We start from the raw sequence: 17,292 nt of genomic DNA on the forward strand, positions 1-17,292 counted from the left end.
GTGCCCCAGTACCAGATGCCCAGTCGGCACTACTTCTCAAAGAAAGGTGTGCCTGCGCTCCACCAGCATGTCGCACACAACATCACCGCTTCTTTGAGAAACTCTGTGTGTGACAGGGTGCATTTCACCACAGACACTTGGACGAGTAGGCATGGACAGGGGCGTTACATGTCGCTGACTGGGCACTGGGTAACTATGGTGACAGCAGGACAAGGGGCTGCTGTCCAAGTCTTGCCGTCCCCACGAGTTGTGCGTCAATCCTCTTTATGTCAAAGTTCCTCCACTGCTTCTGCCTCCTCAACCTCCTCTCGGTCTTCCACCTGCACCCAAAGCCTGTCTGGTCATGCCACAAGCTTTCTAACTGCGCAGAAGGGATCCTGCACACCTCCTTACTATGCTGGCAGTAGGGCTCAACGTCATCAGGCGGTTTTTACATTGAAATGTCTGGGAAATGTGAGTCACACAGCTGAGGAGTTGTGGTCAGCTCTGGAGAACCAATTTCATGAATGGTTGTCTCCACTGGACCTGAAACCAGGGAAGGCCGTGTGCGACAATGCTGCAAACCTGGGTGCGGCCCTTCGCCGGGGCAATGTCACACACGTGCCTTGTATGGCTCACGTGTTGAACCTGGTTGTCCAGCAATTTTTAGCCCACTATCCCAGACTAGATGGCCTTCTGCAGAGGGCACGGTCGCTGTGTGCTCACTTCCGCCGTTCGCATCCCGCAGCTCAGCGACTTACATCTCTACAGAAGTCGTTGGGCCTGCTACTTCACCGGCTAAAATGCGATGTGCCTACCCGGTGGAATTCAACTCTGCACATGTTGCAGCGACTGTGGCAGCACCGACAAGCCCTGGTGCAATACGTTCTGACGTATAGCCTGGGCCAACGAGATTCAGAGGTGGGGCAAATCACGCTGGAGGAGTGGTCTCAGATCAGGGACCTATGCACCCTTCTGCACAGTTTTGAAATGGCGACGAAGATGTTTAGTGCTGACGATGCCATTATCAGCATGACTATTCCGGTGATTTACATTCTGGAGCACATGTTAAACAGAATTCGGAGTCAGGTGGTGGCACAAGAGGAGGTGGAGGAAGTAGAGGAGGAGGAGTTGTATGCGGAAGGGCTAACATCTGCAAGGTCCAGACGGTCGGCAGCACCAAGGCGGCAGGCATGTGAGGGTGGGGGAGATGGTTTTACCAGGGCGCATGGTAGCAGCCAAACTAGTGAGGAAGGTGCAGGAGCCCAGGAAGAAGTGGAGGACGAACTGATGGAAGACTCATCAGATGAGGGAGACCTTGATCACATTTCTGTTGTGCGAGGTTGGGGGGAGAGGACAGAGGAAGGAAGCATGATTGTTACCTCGCCACCAACACAACAGGGACTTGGTGCTCCTGGATGCGCAACACACATGAGTGCCTTCTTGCTGCACTACCTGCAACATGACCCTCGAATTGTGAGAATTAGAAATAATCCTGACTACTGGGTTGCCACACTGTTAGATCCCCGGTACAAAAGTAAATTTGCAGAAATTATTCCTGCCATAGAAAGGGATGCACGCATGCAGGAGTATCAGCAGAGACTGTTGCAGAATCTTACATGTGCTTTTCCACAAAATACCAGTGGTGCACGTAGTGAATCTCACAGTTCCAACTTGCCAACCGTGGGACCGTCAAGTGTTCAGCACTCAAACCGTAACAGAACCACAGTATCTGCTGGTAACATCAATTTTGCGGAATCATTTCACCACTTTTTTAGCCCATCCTTTGCAAGGCCACAGGAGACAAGAAGTCTGACACATAGTCAACGCCTAGAGACGATGGTACAGGAGTATCTCCAAGTAAACATTGAAGCCACGACTGTGTCACTGGACCCTTGCTCTTTTTGGGCTTCCAATCTGGATAAATGGCCGGAGCTAGCCACTTACGCCTTGGAGATCTTGTCATGCCCCGCAGCCAGCGTTCTGTCTGAACGTGTGTTCAGCGCTGCTGGTGGTGTGCTGACAGATAAGCGCACGCGGCTCTCCACTGATAATGTAGACAGACTCACGTTCATAAAGATGAACAAATCATGGATCCGAAATGACTTTTCTACCCCTGTGTCATCCTGGGGAGAGTAAAAGCTTGATGATTGGTTAAAATCACCCTACCAAACGTTTTAAGCTTTCAAATTACTAATCATGTTTATCTGTATCTTGACTGGAAAATAATTTGGGCTTTGTAGCAGTGTGCAGCACTGATCCTATTAGGCCATCTATAATAAGCTCCACCAGATTTAAAATTAAAAATAATTTTTAGCTGCATCTAGCCCGGAAAATAATTTTGGGGCTCCGAGATGCGCAAGACACATAAGTGCCTTCTTGCTGCACTACCTGCAGCATGACCCTCATATTGTCAGAATTCGAAGTAATCATGACTACTGGGTTGCCACACTCTTAGATCCCCCAAACTTTTCGATCAACCTTTTCATTTTAATAAAGACCAAAAAAATGGTCATTTTTGAAATTATAAGCATTAGCAGGTTGTTAGAAACTGAAATCAAACAGTTTTCAACTCAAAACTTTATTCTAGGTGATGTTACATTTTCACATAGGACCCCTTGTTCGAAAGGAGCTTCTGAACTCTCTCGTCCATTGAATTTATCAGGTTTTGGATGGTTTCTGCTTCAATTGTTTTGCATGAGGACAGAATACCCTCCCAGAGCTGTTGCTTAGATGTGAACTGCCTCCCGCCATCATAGACACTCCTTTTAATGATGCTCCAAAGGTTCTGAATGGGGTAGAGGTCAGGGGAGCATGGGGGTCACACCATAAGTTTGTCCCCTTTTATGCCCATATCAGCCAGAGATGGAGATGTTTTATGTGCAGCATGAGATGGTGCATTATCATGCAGAAAAATGATCTTGCTGTGAAATACACGGTTCTTCTTCTTGAACCATGGCAGGAAGTGCTGTTTGAGAAAATCCACATACATTATGGAGTTCATCTTTAGCGCCTTCAGGGATCCTAAAGGGGCCGACAATCTCTCTCCCCATGATTCCAGCCCAAAACATTACTCCACCTCCTCCTTGTTGGCGCTGTAGCCGTGTTTGCGTGGGGTGTCCATCAACCAGCCATCCTCCACTCCATCCATCTGGACCATCGAGCGCTGCACGGCACTCATCCGTGAACAAAACAGTTTTGAAATCAGTCTTCATGTAATGTTTGGCCCACTGGAGCCGTTTCTGCTTGTGTGAAGTGGATAGAGGAGGTCGACAGGATGGCGTATGCACAGCTGCAAACCTCTGAAGGACCCTGCATCTTGTTGTTCGGGGGACGTTGGAGGCACAAGCAGCTTCAAAAACTTGTCTGCTGCTATGACAAGGCTTTTTTGCCGCTGCTCTTTCAACCTGACGTAATTGCCTGTAGGAAAGAGTCCTCAATTTGCCCTTATCAGCACGCACACGTGTGTACTGTGAATCAGCTACATACTTCTTGATTGCCAAGACACTTCATCCTGATCATCGTACAATGTTGATTGTAGTCATGCCTTGACCTAAACACTCCACAATTTGTTGCTTCTCAGCAGCCGACACATCCTTTTTCTTTCCCATTTTGGCAGAAAATGTAGGCTGCTTAATAATGTGAGAGAGCCTTCTTAAGTAGTCTTGCCTTTCATTGGACACACCTGCCAAACTAATTAGCACAGGTGTCTGCAATTGCTTACAGTGATATAAAGAGCCCTGACACACATCACCATCAATGAGTTTAACTGACAAACAAACAAATTCTTCCCTTATCACTCCTAAACACTTTTTGCATAATAATTTGGAACGCGGTGTACATGTGCTTTTCCACAAAACACCAGCGGTTCACGTAGTGATTCTTACAGTTCTAACTTGCCAACCGTCGTCTGTATGGAATTGTTCAATAAAGGGCCCAAAATTAAGATAACATAGATGGGAGAGGTCTCTATGAATAGGAATTCCTAAGTATTTGATACCCTGTGAGGGCCAGGCAAAGGGAAAGTTGGACTGGATGGAATCCTATATGGATTTGGGGAGGGAGACATCGAGGGCCTCAGACTTCGCTGCATTGATTTTAAAATTTTACCATGTAACAAAGTGATCTATTTCAGCCATAACAGCATGGATGGATATATGTGATTGAGTGATATATACTAGGACATCATCAGCAAATAGAGAGCACTTGTACTCGGTGCTTCCCACCTCAATCCACCTAATATTGGGGTTATGGCGAATTGATGAGAGCAGGTGCTCCGTCACTAGGATGTATAAGAGAGGGGACAGAGGACATCCCTGCCTTGCCCCATTGGTGATTGTGAAAGGTGATGAAAATGTTCTGACGCACCCCCTGGGCCTTGGGACTCCCGGAGCCGGACCCTTTTTGGTGGATGCTGGTGGTTGTAGTCTTCGTGGCGGCGACCCGGTTCCGTGGCTCAGGGCGGTCAAACCAGTGGCGGAACTATTTATGTGGTTTTGATGTTTAAATGTCCGACTACGCCACCCGTGGATTGCGGTCAGAGTGAACCGCCGCTACAGGGCAGACCGCTGAGGCTGGTGTTGTGGGTGCAGCAGAGCGTAGCATAACTCCCCACGGGAGGAGTATAGCCTCAGGGCAGTGTATGCGGAGGATGGGGGTGATGGTGCAGGGCAGCAGCAGTAACGACACGGAGTCAGTGATGCAGTCCAGGGCCTTTACTCACAGTTCTTATTATCCAGACCACGTCTGCAGGTAACGGCTGCCCACGTCATACTGTGCTCACCAGGTGAGGGGCTCAGACAACTCCCAGATAACTTTGGAGCACTTCACAGGACCCCCTTTGTGTGTCCTTTGTCTGGCCTTTCTTACCAACACTTCTGTCCGGCTGCCTCGGGCCTCCTCTTGGTAAACTTGGCGCCAGTTTCCCTGACCCTATGTGGTGCCTTCCTAGCGGGTGTAGCGAGGGGCTGCGCCACATAAAATGTCAGAGCCTCCGGTTTCTAGCTGAGGGTCGTTTCCTGCCTCCACTAGTTCGGGGACCGGTCTCCCCCTTTGGCCTGACCCCTCCACGCAGGTAGATTCGGGCGTGCGGTGGCGACTCGCCCGTCCGCACCCCTGGGATCCCTTCATTCCTCATTCCTGGAGCCTTCTCCGCTCCTCTTCCTTCCTTCTCCCTCTTCCAGGCCTGGGCCTCTGTTACTAGGCCCGCCTCCGGAGCAGAGCTCATGCAGAGCCCCTGCTCCCTGCCACTTCTGCTCAGACTTCTCTGCACTGAACTAAGATGGTGCCCACCTTTTATACTCCCTTCTGAATGCACCCAGGAACTGCTTCTTCCCTGCTCCTGCACTACAGGGTTCCCCTTCCTCAGTGTTACCTCCCCCCACTCCAGCCAGGGACAGGGACTGTCGTGCCCATCTCAGGGGCATATTGGTCGCCCTGCCCCACGGCAATGTGGTGTAATGCATGCAGGTGTCGGGTCCTGATCCACACTCCATCCTTACCTGAGAGTGAGATATCACACCTCTGGGTGAGGTGCAATACGTCTGTAGCAACCGAGCCCTCAGGGTGCTACAGTTCCATTTATCTTCAGCCTAGGTGACGTATTGCGATACAGGGCCGTGATTTTGGCTATAAAAGGGTCCCCTAGACCCCTACCCCAAGCTTTTTAAGAGAATCATATATCGCGTGCCAGGAGACTCTATGGAATGCTTTCTCAGCATCCAACGAGAGTATCTAATTACAAATTTTTAACTGCATCTAGCCCAGGAAATACTTTGTGCCTAGTAGCAGTGTCTGCTAGTCAGCGGATTATCCCGGCTGTTAAGCAAGATACACCACCTGTAGTTTAGACACTTAGTTTTTTCAAAGGAAATGCTTCGGGACCATGGGATACTCAGTGAAGAGAATCAGGAGGCACCCCAAGGCATAGGGGCTGGGACTGGCAGTAGGATGCCTTGCGGTGGACAGCCGAGCTCGATCCTTATAAAAGCTTTTTAACTGCAGCAGCTTTAGTGGACGCTACTGGAGCTGGAATTACGCGGCTGCTGGCATGAGACTTGCCCTCCAATAGATCCTTGTAAATGGATTTAAAGTGTATTCATTCAAATTAGAGAGACAATTTAAATTAAAAAGCTTAGAGCTGCCTCCACCACAGGGGGGCTCGCTCGACCCACCAGCGGACAGGCACCAGTATTGGGAGAGGGGGGCTGGCCATCAGGGTTCACCGCGGCTCTGGCACAAACCCGGCGACACGGAGGTGGCACGGGCAGGAGCGGACTGGCCGTCTCGGCTTCTCACTTTTTGGATTTTAGAAGGGCATGACATGCCTATATCTGTGTCTCCCCCTCCTTTTACTCCTCCACCTCTTTTATTTTCGCATGACTATATGTACTTGTCACTTTTCCATGTGTTAGTTGTGTCTTCTGAGCAGTTTGTCAGCTTTTGGACACCTTTGAAGGTGTTTTCTATGTGTTTCTATGTGTTTTTGTTTGCCTGCCATTGGTTTTAACGGTGTTCGAAGGTGTTCGACGAACAGTTCGACGAACAGTTCGGCGAACACACGGGTGTTCGACGAACCGAACCGAACTCGAACACTACGGGGGTGGCTCAACACTACTAGAAGCCCAAATATTTTTTCAGAGCTAGATGCAGATAAAAATTATTTTTAATTTGCAATCTGATGGAGGTCAGTGTAGATGGACTAATAGACCAAGTCCCACACACTGCTAGAAGCCCAAATATTTTTTCAGAAGTAGATGCAGAAAAAAATTATATTCAATTTGCAACCTGATGGAGGTCAGTATAGATGGACTAATAGAACAAGTCCCACACACTGCTAGAAGCCCAAATATTTTTTCAGAGCTAGATGCAGATAAAAATTATTTTTAATTTGCAACCTGATGGAGAACAGTATAGATGGACTAATAGACCAAGTCCCACACACTGCTAGAAGCCCAAACATTTTTTCAGAAGTAGATGCAGAAAAAAATGATATTCAATTTGCAACCTGATGGAGGTCAGTATAGATGGACTAATAGAACAAGTCCCACACACTGCTAGAAGGCCAAATATTTTTTCAGAGGTAGATGCAGATAAAAATGATATTGAATTTGCAACCTGGTGTAGGTTAGTATAGATGGACTAATAGAACAAGTCCCACACACTACTAGAAGCCCAAATATTTTTTCAGAGCTAGATGCAGAAAAAAATGATATTCAATTTGCAACCTGATGGAGGTCAGTATAGATGGACTAATAGACCAAGTCCCACACACTGCTAGAAGCCCAAATACTTTTTCAGAGCTAGATGCAGATAAAAATTATTTTTAATTTGCAACCTGATGGAGATCAGTATAGATGGACTAATAGAACAAGTCCCACACACTGCTAGAAGCCCAAATATTTTTTCAGAGCTAGATGTAGATAAAAATTATTTTTAATTTGCAACCTGATGGAGGTCAGTGTAGATGGACTAATAGACCAAGTCCCACACACTGCTAGAAGCCCAAATATTTTTTCAGAAGTAGATGCAGAAAAAAATTATATTCAATTTGCAACCTGATGGAGGTCAGTATAGATGGACTAATAGAACAAGTCCCACACACTGCTAGAAGCCCAAATTTTTTTTCTGAGGTAGATGCAGAAAAAAATGATATTCAGTTTGCAACCTGATGGAGGACAGTATAGATGTACTAATAGAACAAGTCCCACACACAGCTAGAAGCCCAAATATTTTTTCAGAGGTAGATGCAGATAAAAAATATTTTTAATTTGCAACCTGATGGAGATCAGTATAGCTGGACTAATAGACCAAGTCCCACACACTGCTAGAAGCCCAAACATTTTTTCAGAAGTAGATGCAGAAAAAAATGATATTCAATTTGCAACCTGATGGAGGTCAGTATAGATGGACTAATAGAACAAGTCCCACACACTGCTAGAAGGCCAAAAATTTTTTCAGAGCTAGATGCAGATAAAAATTATTTTTAATTTGCAACCTGATGGAGATCAGTATAGATGGACTAATAGACCAAGTCCCACACACTGCTAGAAGCCCAAACATTTTTTCAGAAGTAGATGCAGAAAAAAATGATATTCAATTTGCAACCTGATGGAGGTCAGTATATATGGACTAATAGAACAAGTCCCACACACTGCTAGAAGGCCAAATATTTTTTCAGAGGTAGATGCAGATAAAAATTATTTTTAATTTGCAGCCTGATGGAGGTCAGTATAGATGGACTAATAGAGAAAGTCCCACACACTGCTAGAAGGCCAAATATTTTTTCAGAGCTAGATGCAGACAAAAAATTATTTTTAATTTGCAACCTGATGGAGGTCAGTATAGATGGACTAATAGAGAAAGTCCCACACACTGCTAGAAGGCCAAATATTTTTTCAGAGCTAGATGCATATATAAATTATTTTTAATTTGCAACCTGATGGAGGTCAGTATAGATGGACTAATAAAGTCCCACACACTGCTAGAAGGCCAAATATTTTTTCAGAGCTAGATGCAGACAAAAAATTATTTTTAATTTGCAACGTGATGGAGGTCAGTATATATGGACTAATAGAACAAGTCCCACACACTGCTAGAAGGCCAAATATTTTTTCAGAGCTAGATGCAGAAAAAAATTATATTCAGTTTGCAACCTGATGGAGGTCAGTATAGATGGACTAATAGAACAAGTCCCACACACTGCTAGAAGCCCAAATATTTTTTCAGAGCTAGATGCAGAAAAAAATTATATTCAATTTGCAACCTGATGGAGGTCAGTATAGATGGACTAATAGAATGATGCTATGCCCAAAAGATTTTACTTCACTAGGTGCAGTAAAAAAATTGGTATTCTATACACAGGTGGTATGTCTTGCAACACAGATAGGCTACTCCACTGACTAACACACTCTGCAATAGGCCAAAAAGGATTAGCTTTGCTAGATTCAGCCAAATGCTGTGAAAAAAACTTGCACAGCACTGGCACAGACCTGCCTGGCAAAAACTGATAGGAACTGATGTAACCTAGTCCTGAAAAGGACTGCAATTACAAGTAGTCTTTACTCTCACAATCTATCTATTTAAGAGCACAGACCTGCCTGATAAAAGTCATAGGAAATGCTTTAACCTAGTCCTTAAAAGGACTGCAATCACAACTATTCCCTACTCCCAAGCTATCTGTAGATTTGTGCGAAAATTGGCTTGAAATTAACAAGGTATAGCGCACACAGCAACAGCGGTGCCGTCTAACACGCAGCTGCAGCAGTGAGAAAATGGTGGCGACAGGGAAAATGGCTGGGTCTTATAGGGCAAGGACATGTGACATACACTGCCAATGACACATGCCCTTGCTTGTGTGAAAAAAAGCGCTTCGCTCCGTGTGTGCGCTGCTGATAGGCTGACAGATTGCACCTCCCCACTGTAAATGCGGGAAAGAGAAAAAAAAATGGAGTTCTTCATTATTCCTGCAGAGATCCATCCCCTGCCCCTCCCCCCACCCCGCTGTACACTCAAACTGCGTATTAACATTAATTTTCATCATTACTGAGAAAAAATCCAGTTATGATTTTGGTGCACGAACAGTTATCGAACATAACCTCGAACAGCCGAATTTTTCTCAAATTGTTCGTGTTCGCCGAACGGCTCGAACACCGCCCAAAACAGCTCGAATTTGAGATTGGCGAACAGTTCGAGTAGAACAACGCTCATCTCTAGTCAGAATATATAGGTACTAATTAGGTTATACATTAAAACCACAAGTCTGAACAAGTGTAGCATTACCCTGCACTGCCAACCCAGCTATCACCCATCAAGGCCCCAAAACACCACTGAAGGTGCAGTGTGGCATTTTACAATAGAAGCAGATCATTTAAAGTGAATCTATCAGCAGGTTTTTCTAAAGAATTTGATAGCTAATGTATAGGCAGAGACCCTGATTCCAGCGATGTATCACTTACTAGACTGATTGATGCGATTTTGATATAATCCCTGTTTTATCTGTTCTAGATGTAGCAGTGGTCAAAATGCTGAGCTCTGTATTACTCCATCCTCTGTTTAACCCCCTGACTAGCAGCTTCCTGTGTATATTGTGGAGTTATTTGCGAGCTGTCAATCAATGGTGGAGGATGGGCTAAACAGACTAGCTGGTCTGGTTTGCATGCCACACCTAGTCTAACAGTGATAATCTCCAGCTAGTAGAACTGATTGTTTAAAAACTATAGCAAGCTTCTGAACAAGTGACACATCCCTGAAATCAGACTCTCAGCCCTTACATGATGCTGCTCTCAGATTAAGGGCTCGTACACATGACCGTATTTTCAGTCTGAGTGTGATCAGACAAAACCGCGCATCAAACTCAGACCAATGTTAAGGCCCCGTCACACATAGCGACGCTACAGCGATCCCGACAACGATACGACCTGTCAGGGATTGTTGCTGCGTCGCTATGTGATCGCTGGTGAGCTGTCAAACAGGCAGGCTCACTAGCGATCAGGGGAGCAGCGACATCGTGAAAAGAATCTTTCCACGATGTCCTGCTCCTGGTTACCAGCCTGCTGAAGCAGGAGCAGGCCGGTAACCATGATAAACAGCGAGTTACTAGGGGCACAGTTAGTGATCGGTGTTAAACACTGAACACAGACTTTCCCCGGACGTCCGTTTCAATGCTCGGCATTCCGGGGGAAGTCCATTGCAGAGAGAGACAGAGAAAGAGATTTTTTTTCCAGCTCAAAAGTTTGGGTCCCCATTGTTTTTAATGGGGTTTGGGTTCTGGTTCAAGTTCAAATACAGTTCTGGTACCCGAACTGAACTTTGAAATAAAGTTTGGGGCTGGCACCAGAACCCGAATTTCCACGAGTCCTCTCATCCCTACATCTGAATGCAGTCCGATTTTCACAGACTGAAAGATGGGAGAAGATGGATAAATTTTTTTTCCGTCATCTCCACTTCTGAGAGAATCGGATCACACTCTGATCAAACTCTGATCAGAGTATGATTAGCATAATCAACCTGATTCTCTAAGATGAGAGAAAATACTGTTGTGTAACCTTATACTATATAGCAAAGACCTGCTGACCTACTTCCTTTAAGTCTTCTAAATTACAAGGTGGCCTTCATGAATTAGACTTTTGTTTCCAGCCTTACTCACAGATTGGTATGGGGAATTTGGAGGTTAAGGTCATAAAGTGCATAGAAATTCCTATAAGGCTATGTGCCCACGATGCAGAAATGCTCCGAATTGTTCCTGCGCATTTCTGCATCTCCCTGGCAGAAAAAAAGCATGCAGATTTTACATGCATTTTTTCTGCCATGGACAAGCGTATGTCATGCGTTTTGCACATTCGATTTTGCATGCAGGTTGTCAAGCGCTTTTCCAAGCGATTTTAGCATCACTTGGAAAAGTGCTTGACAACTTGGTCACACTATATAAATCCATGCAACCAGCATGGATTTATAATTTATATAGTGTGACCAAGTTAATAGTTAAAAAAAGAATAAAAATGGTAAAAAAAAACAAAAAAAACATTATACTCATCTTCTGATGGCCCCCGGTCTCCTTCTTCGGTGCGTCCTGTGTCTTGGGCCGCTCGCGGTGGTGTAAAAGGACCTTCCATGACGTCATTTAGTCATGTGACAGGTCACGCGACCGCCGATGTCAGCGGTTGCATGACCTGTTACATGACTAAATGACGTCATAGAAGGTCCTTTTACACCCTCGCGAGCCGCCGGGGAGCCAGGATGCACCAGAGAGAAGACCGCAGGCCATTAGAAGGTGAGTGTAATGTTTACTTTTTATTTTAAATTCCTTTTTTTTTCAAGTACTATGGTACCCGAGTCTTATCTTCTCCAGACCTAGGTACCATCCGCACATTGAATCGCAGAATATCCGCATGTGCACATGAAGTCATGCGGATATTATGCGATTCAATGCAAGTCAATGGCGGCAAAAATGCCGCTATTACGCAAAATTAATGGTAGTGCTGCAGATTTTTCTGCAATGATAATCCGCAGCAGAAATTTCCACAGCATGTGCACAGCACATGAGGATTATCATTGGGGAACTTGGCAGACCTTTTAAGCATTTCCGTGGCTGAATTGCCGCTGCAGAAACGCTTAAAAAATGCATCGTGGGCACACAGTCTAAGTCAAATTCAGCAACCTTAGCATAAGTAATAAATAAACCATTTCTTGCCTATGATTACTGTGTTAGCTGTTTGCACAACACAAATATACCATTATTTGTTCTTTGAATCACATTTGAACACACATTCAGTATAATTTGTGATTCAAAGGAAAGACAAACAAAAGTAAAAGATTCTGAAAGGCTTAAAAAGGATTTTGAACTACATCAGGTCTAAATAATTAGAAAATATTGACCTATCAGCTTCATTCAAACAAGCAATTAGTATCTGTCTTCCATGTTCTTACGGCTAAACAGATTTTATTTTAAAACAGTTTGCAGCATCAAGGTTACAAATTCATTGCATAATGTAATTTAGATTAATTGTGCTCCAAAGTGTGTAAGGTTGACTGCTAAAAAGATATTGATATTGCATTAATATAATCCAGGAAAATATGGAACTAAAGATGATTGGAGGCACACAGCAAATGTGGAGTCAATGTTTAAATATATATAAAAAATTGAGCCTTGAAATTTGATTGAGCAAGTGTATCAGTAGAAAACCCGGTATCACCTGACATCAACCATCCTCAGGGAAAGACACAGCTCATCCTACTTGTGTCTGACAGAACCTTCCAAAGAAATGGGCCATGAAAAGACCTTCAAAAGTCAATATCGCACTGGTCCTACTCCTGGAACTATGGTGTGGTGGGTGGTATAATGCACAGTAGCCGGACCCCTTTAGTCTTCAATCCAGGTACACAAATAGCTCGGCGTTACATTTGGTTATGGAACCAATAGCGTAATTTCTCCAAAGTGTCCCAGGAGCAATTTTTCAATACTACAATGCCAAGACACTACTTTTTTGAGCCACCTGTGTGACCTAAACCTACTACCATGACCTGCAACATCTCCAGACTTGTCTCCGATTGAGCACATCTGGAAAATCATTGGCCGGCAATTGCAAATGCAAAGGGAGCTGCCAGCAGTGGATCTTGATGATTTGTCCAAGTGCATTTAGTGTGGCAGAACATTCCTCAGACAACCTTAATTAATTAATGACCTCATTTATAGCAGCCAAAGCACGTAAGTGCAGGAATTTTTTACATGTGACATTCCAACTCGATTTGTTTCCAATTTTTCATTTGCATATTAATAAGATGTCTACCGATACTGTGATTTTCATAACTACACTTTAATTCAACCTTAAGGTTAATTCACACGATGAGTTTTTGGTGAGTATTTGACCCTGGCAATTTTTGCTGCACGAAGAACAGAGCATCTTTAGTTCGAGAAAAATTTATGGCATTTAGAGAAATCTCATGTCCACTATGCTCTTTTAACGCTGCATAAATGGATCTGCATTAGTTTAATGTGTTTATTTCCCCTATAGAATTGCATTATATGTGGAAAATCTGCAGGTAAAAAATGCATATGAGTTCTTAATACATTACTGCATGTACAGTGTTGGTCACCATTATTGGCACCCCTTCATTTTTTTCATAGTTTGTGCAATATCTTCATAAATAAATGGAAATGTACCAAAGTTATATTCTCAGGATTTTTTAATTAGTGGTCCAAAGTAATACAACAATAAAACATTGCTTTTCAACTTTCATGTTGCAATTTCAAAGAAGAAACAGAAAACAGCATGTGCAGCAATGAAGGCATTCCTAATAAATACTTGGTTGCACTTGACGCGCCCCCTGGGCCGTGTGTGTAGGTATACCCGGAACCGGACCTTTAGAGGATGCTGGGGGTTGTAGTCTTTGCGTGGCGGGGACCCGGTCCCGGGGCTCAGGGTGGTCAACCAAAATGGCGGTCTATTTATAGGGTTTTGTGATTAAATGTCCGACTACGACACCCGTGGATTGCGGTCAGAGTGAACCGCCGCTGCCCGGCAGACCGCTGAGGCTGGTGTTGTGGGTTCAGCAGACGGTGGTATAACTCCCCAAGGAGGAGTATAGCCTCAGGACAGTAAATAGAGATGTTGGTGGTGATGGTGCGCGGGAGCAGCAGTAACCACAAGTAGTCTGTCATGCAATTCAGGGTCTTTACTGTTGCCGGTATTAGGGGACCTGTCCGGAGTACAGGTTAACAATGGAGGCCTGGTCAGTCTGGGAGCAACTGGGAAATCCCGCTGGTCAGGGGGAGTTTGTAGGCCTACCGTGCTGACTTCACTCTTCCTTGGCTATCCCGCTGTAGTGTGGTGGTAGCCCACGTCTCTGAGTGTACCGTGTTGTTCTCGCCCGTATGACTGGCGACTCGGGCCTTCCGTACTTCTCACCCCTCCGGGGCAGTGGTGGTCCCTCTCGTGTGGCTGAGCCTCCGGGCTTCCTTGGGCCAGAGGACTTGAAGTCCCCTGCGTTGTGGTTTTCTGCTGCTGGGCTTATAACCCTCACAGCCTCGGACTCCAGTGTCCGGCTTTGGAAGTCTCTAGCCAGGACGAGCTCTGCTAGCTCTCCTCCTGGCCTCGTGTTCCTCCTCTGCCTATAGGGACTCCTCAGCCTGCTGCTGACCTGTCCCTATCTGCAACTTCACTAGAACCTGGTCTGGAACTTGTCTCTCTAACCCCGCCCCAGATCCAGTTTATAAAGGGCAGGTTTCTCCCCTCCCTAGACTGAGGCAGGAGGTGCTGCATGCTAATTGTCCCCAACCAGGGAACCTCCCACCTGCTCTCAGACATGACATTGCTGCCACTGTGTCGACCAGACCTGGGGTGCCACACACTCCCTTTGGCATTGCTGACAGCCTCCAAACGTTTCTTGTAGCCATCTATAAGCTTCTTGCACTTTTCAGCTGGAATTTTCTCCCACTCTTCCTTTGCAGTTTGCTCAAACTCTTGAATGTTTGCAGGGTTCTTTTTCCCAATGGCAACTTTCAGCTCATTCTAAAGATTTTCAATGGGATTGAGGTCAGGACTCATTGCTGGCCATTTAAAAACAGTCTATTTTTCTTTTTCAACCATTCCTGTGTACTTTTGGATGTGTGCTTTGGGCCATTGTCTTGCTGGAGGACCCATGATCTTCGACTCAAACCAAGTTTTTTCAACCACGCAATTAAATGGATATTCAGCTACTGCAGATCCATGGGTCACCAGACCAATTGCAGGTTAGGAAGGAAAACTTTGTTGAGTTTTTCCGTGCTGCTGAAGAGTGAAAAAAATCGGGTGCCAAGAGATTGTATTAATGCGGTTATTATTCAACGGGTTTCGAAGTATATCACACTTCTTCAGATAATAACAACATAAGGACACATTGACATTTAAACAACATTTTTTAAATCAAAATTTATAGTATTTGGTGCATCTATTTTTTGATACAGCAAACTCATCTTTCTAATTTTGAGTGAAATTAAATATTATTTCAACTGCATGTAGTTTGAATTTTCCCAGTAGCACCCTGATCATCTAGTTCATCTAGTATCATCTAGTTGCACCCTGGTCTGCATCTAGTTTGAACTTTCCCAGTAGCACCCTGATAAGGATTTTGAGAGAGGACAAAACTGCTGAAAATTATCCATCCAAACTTCTTTAAACATCATAAGTGAATTTTTTTAAAATGATGATTTTTTTCCAAAATTCTTCAGACAATTTTGGGGTATTGAAATTGGCATATTAGCAGGAAAACCTTTGTTTCACTAATCAGTGTAGCGAATGATTTGCGATTATATGTCTTACCATAACAGCTCTTATCACTCCCTGTAAAAACACCACTTCTCTGTGTGAATGACCCTCTATAGAGCAGGTCAGACAGGGAAAATTGTTTTTAAAATTATTAAACCAAAGTTTTTTGAATTCCTTAAATAAAATTTTCTGTCCAACAAGATATTTTTTTCCAGAAATATTAAGAAGTTTTTTGAGTGGAGGGACTGGTGTATTAGTAGAGAAAATTGAGCTCCCTAATTGGTGAAGCTTTTGCACAGTGGATGTTTCAAGAAGCCATGTATGACAAAGTAACACAGAGTCAACACTTCCCTGAGCATTCAACTCTGTTAAGGGCAGGTCAAAAAGGGCAAAATAATAAAAAAAAACATCAAATTGTTTAAAAATGTAAAAAACAAAATTATTTGAATTCGATAAATGAAATTTTCTTTCATAAATGTAAAAATTTTACAAATATTCGAGGCAGCAACATCAATTTCAATATATGTTGACATGATGGACAAGATATTTTATCTGCCAGTTTAAAAATTCATGCACATCAGCAAAGTTGCACTACATGAACAGATAGGTTCAGTCCTACCTAAACTGTGACATTTCTCAAGTAGATACCTTGAGTTCCAATCCCATGAATTTCTGTTTCAACAAATTGGACCAGTGGCAGCAACTGGCACAGTTCTGTACTATCATGTCCAGCCCAAGTGTAAAGTCAAAGAGGGTGCTCAGCATGGACGGTTGTCTGTTATAAGCATGAAAAAAACTAATATTTGTCAAAATAAATCAGGCATAAAGCAGTGCAAACTTTCATGCACCATCGGCTAATGTCAATGTACCATCTGTCTGCTCGCTGACTGGCATGTACACCATTCTGTTGCCTCCAGGGCCAATGGACCACACTTTGCCAGACATCTCCTCCCTGTACATCATGTCATGTTTACTGTACTACTGCCGCTGCTGGGGTTGCCATTGCTTTCACTAAACTTCCAAGCATTACATGGCCTACGCATTTTATATTTTTACCAAGCTGTTCCTGCCATGACCACTGCACAGCCACGCCAGCCACGCTAGCCACACACTCCCTGACTGTTCACTGTGGTTCATAGTGCTTGACTGTACTGCTGCTGCCTGGGATGCTTTTTTTGGCCCCGAACCTCAAAGCATTTTATGATCTGCCCATCATATCACTCTACTATGCTGTTCCAGCTCCAACCACTGCACAGCCATTCCAGCCTCACACCTCCTGTCTGCCCACTGTGTTTCATAGTGCTTGACTGTACTACTGATGCTGGGAAACATACTCTCATGTTTTTGTACCTTCAAGAAACAGCGCTTGATTACAACAAGCCAGAGCTTCTACACGTTCAAAACAGTGTCTCTGTTTTGTGTCCAGAAATGAGTGGGTAATTGTTGGATGGCTTGATAAAAATTCTTTGTAATTGTCTAATGATTTTGTGATTAGCAAACTAGTTGCGGACCACAGAAAAAGTTTTTTTTACTTTTGGCTGAGAGGACATTATTTCTTCACATTCAACAC

Source organism: Phyllobates terribilis, unplaced genomic scaffold (genome assembly GCF_046119375.1).
Source record: "Phyllobates terribilis strain yellow unplaced genomic scaffold, ASM4611937v1 Scaffold_7__3_contigs__length_470593459, whole genome shotgun sequence".
In the NCBI taxonomy this organism is placed as follows: domain Eukaryota; kingdom Metazoa; phylum Chordata; class Amphibia; order Anura; family Dendrobatidae; genus Phyllobates; species Phyllobates terribilis.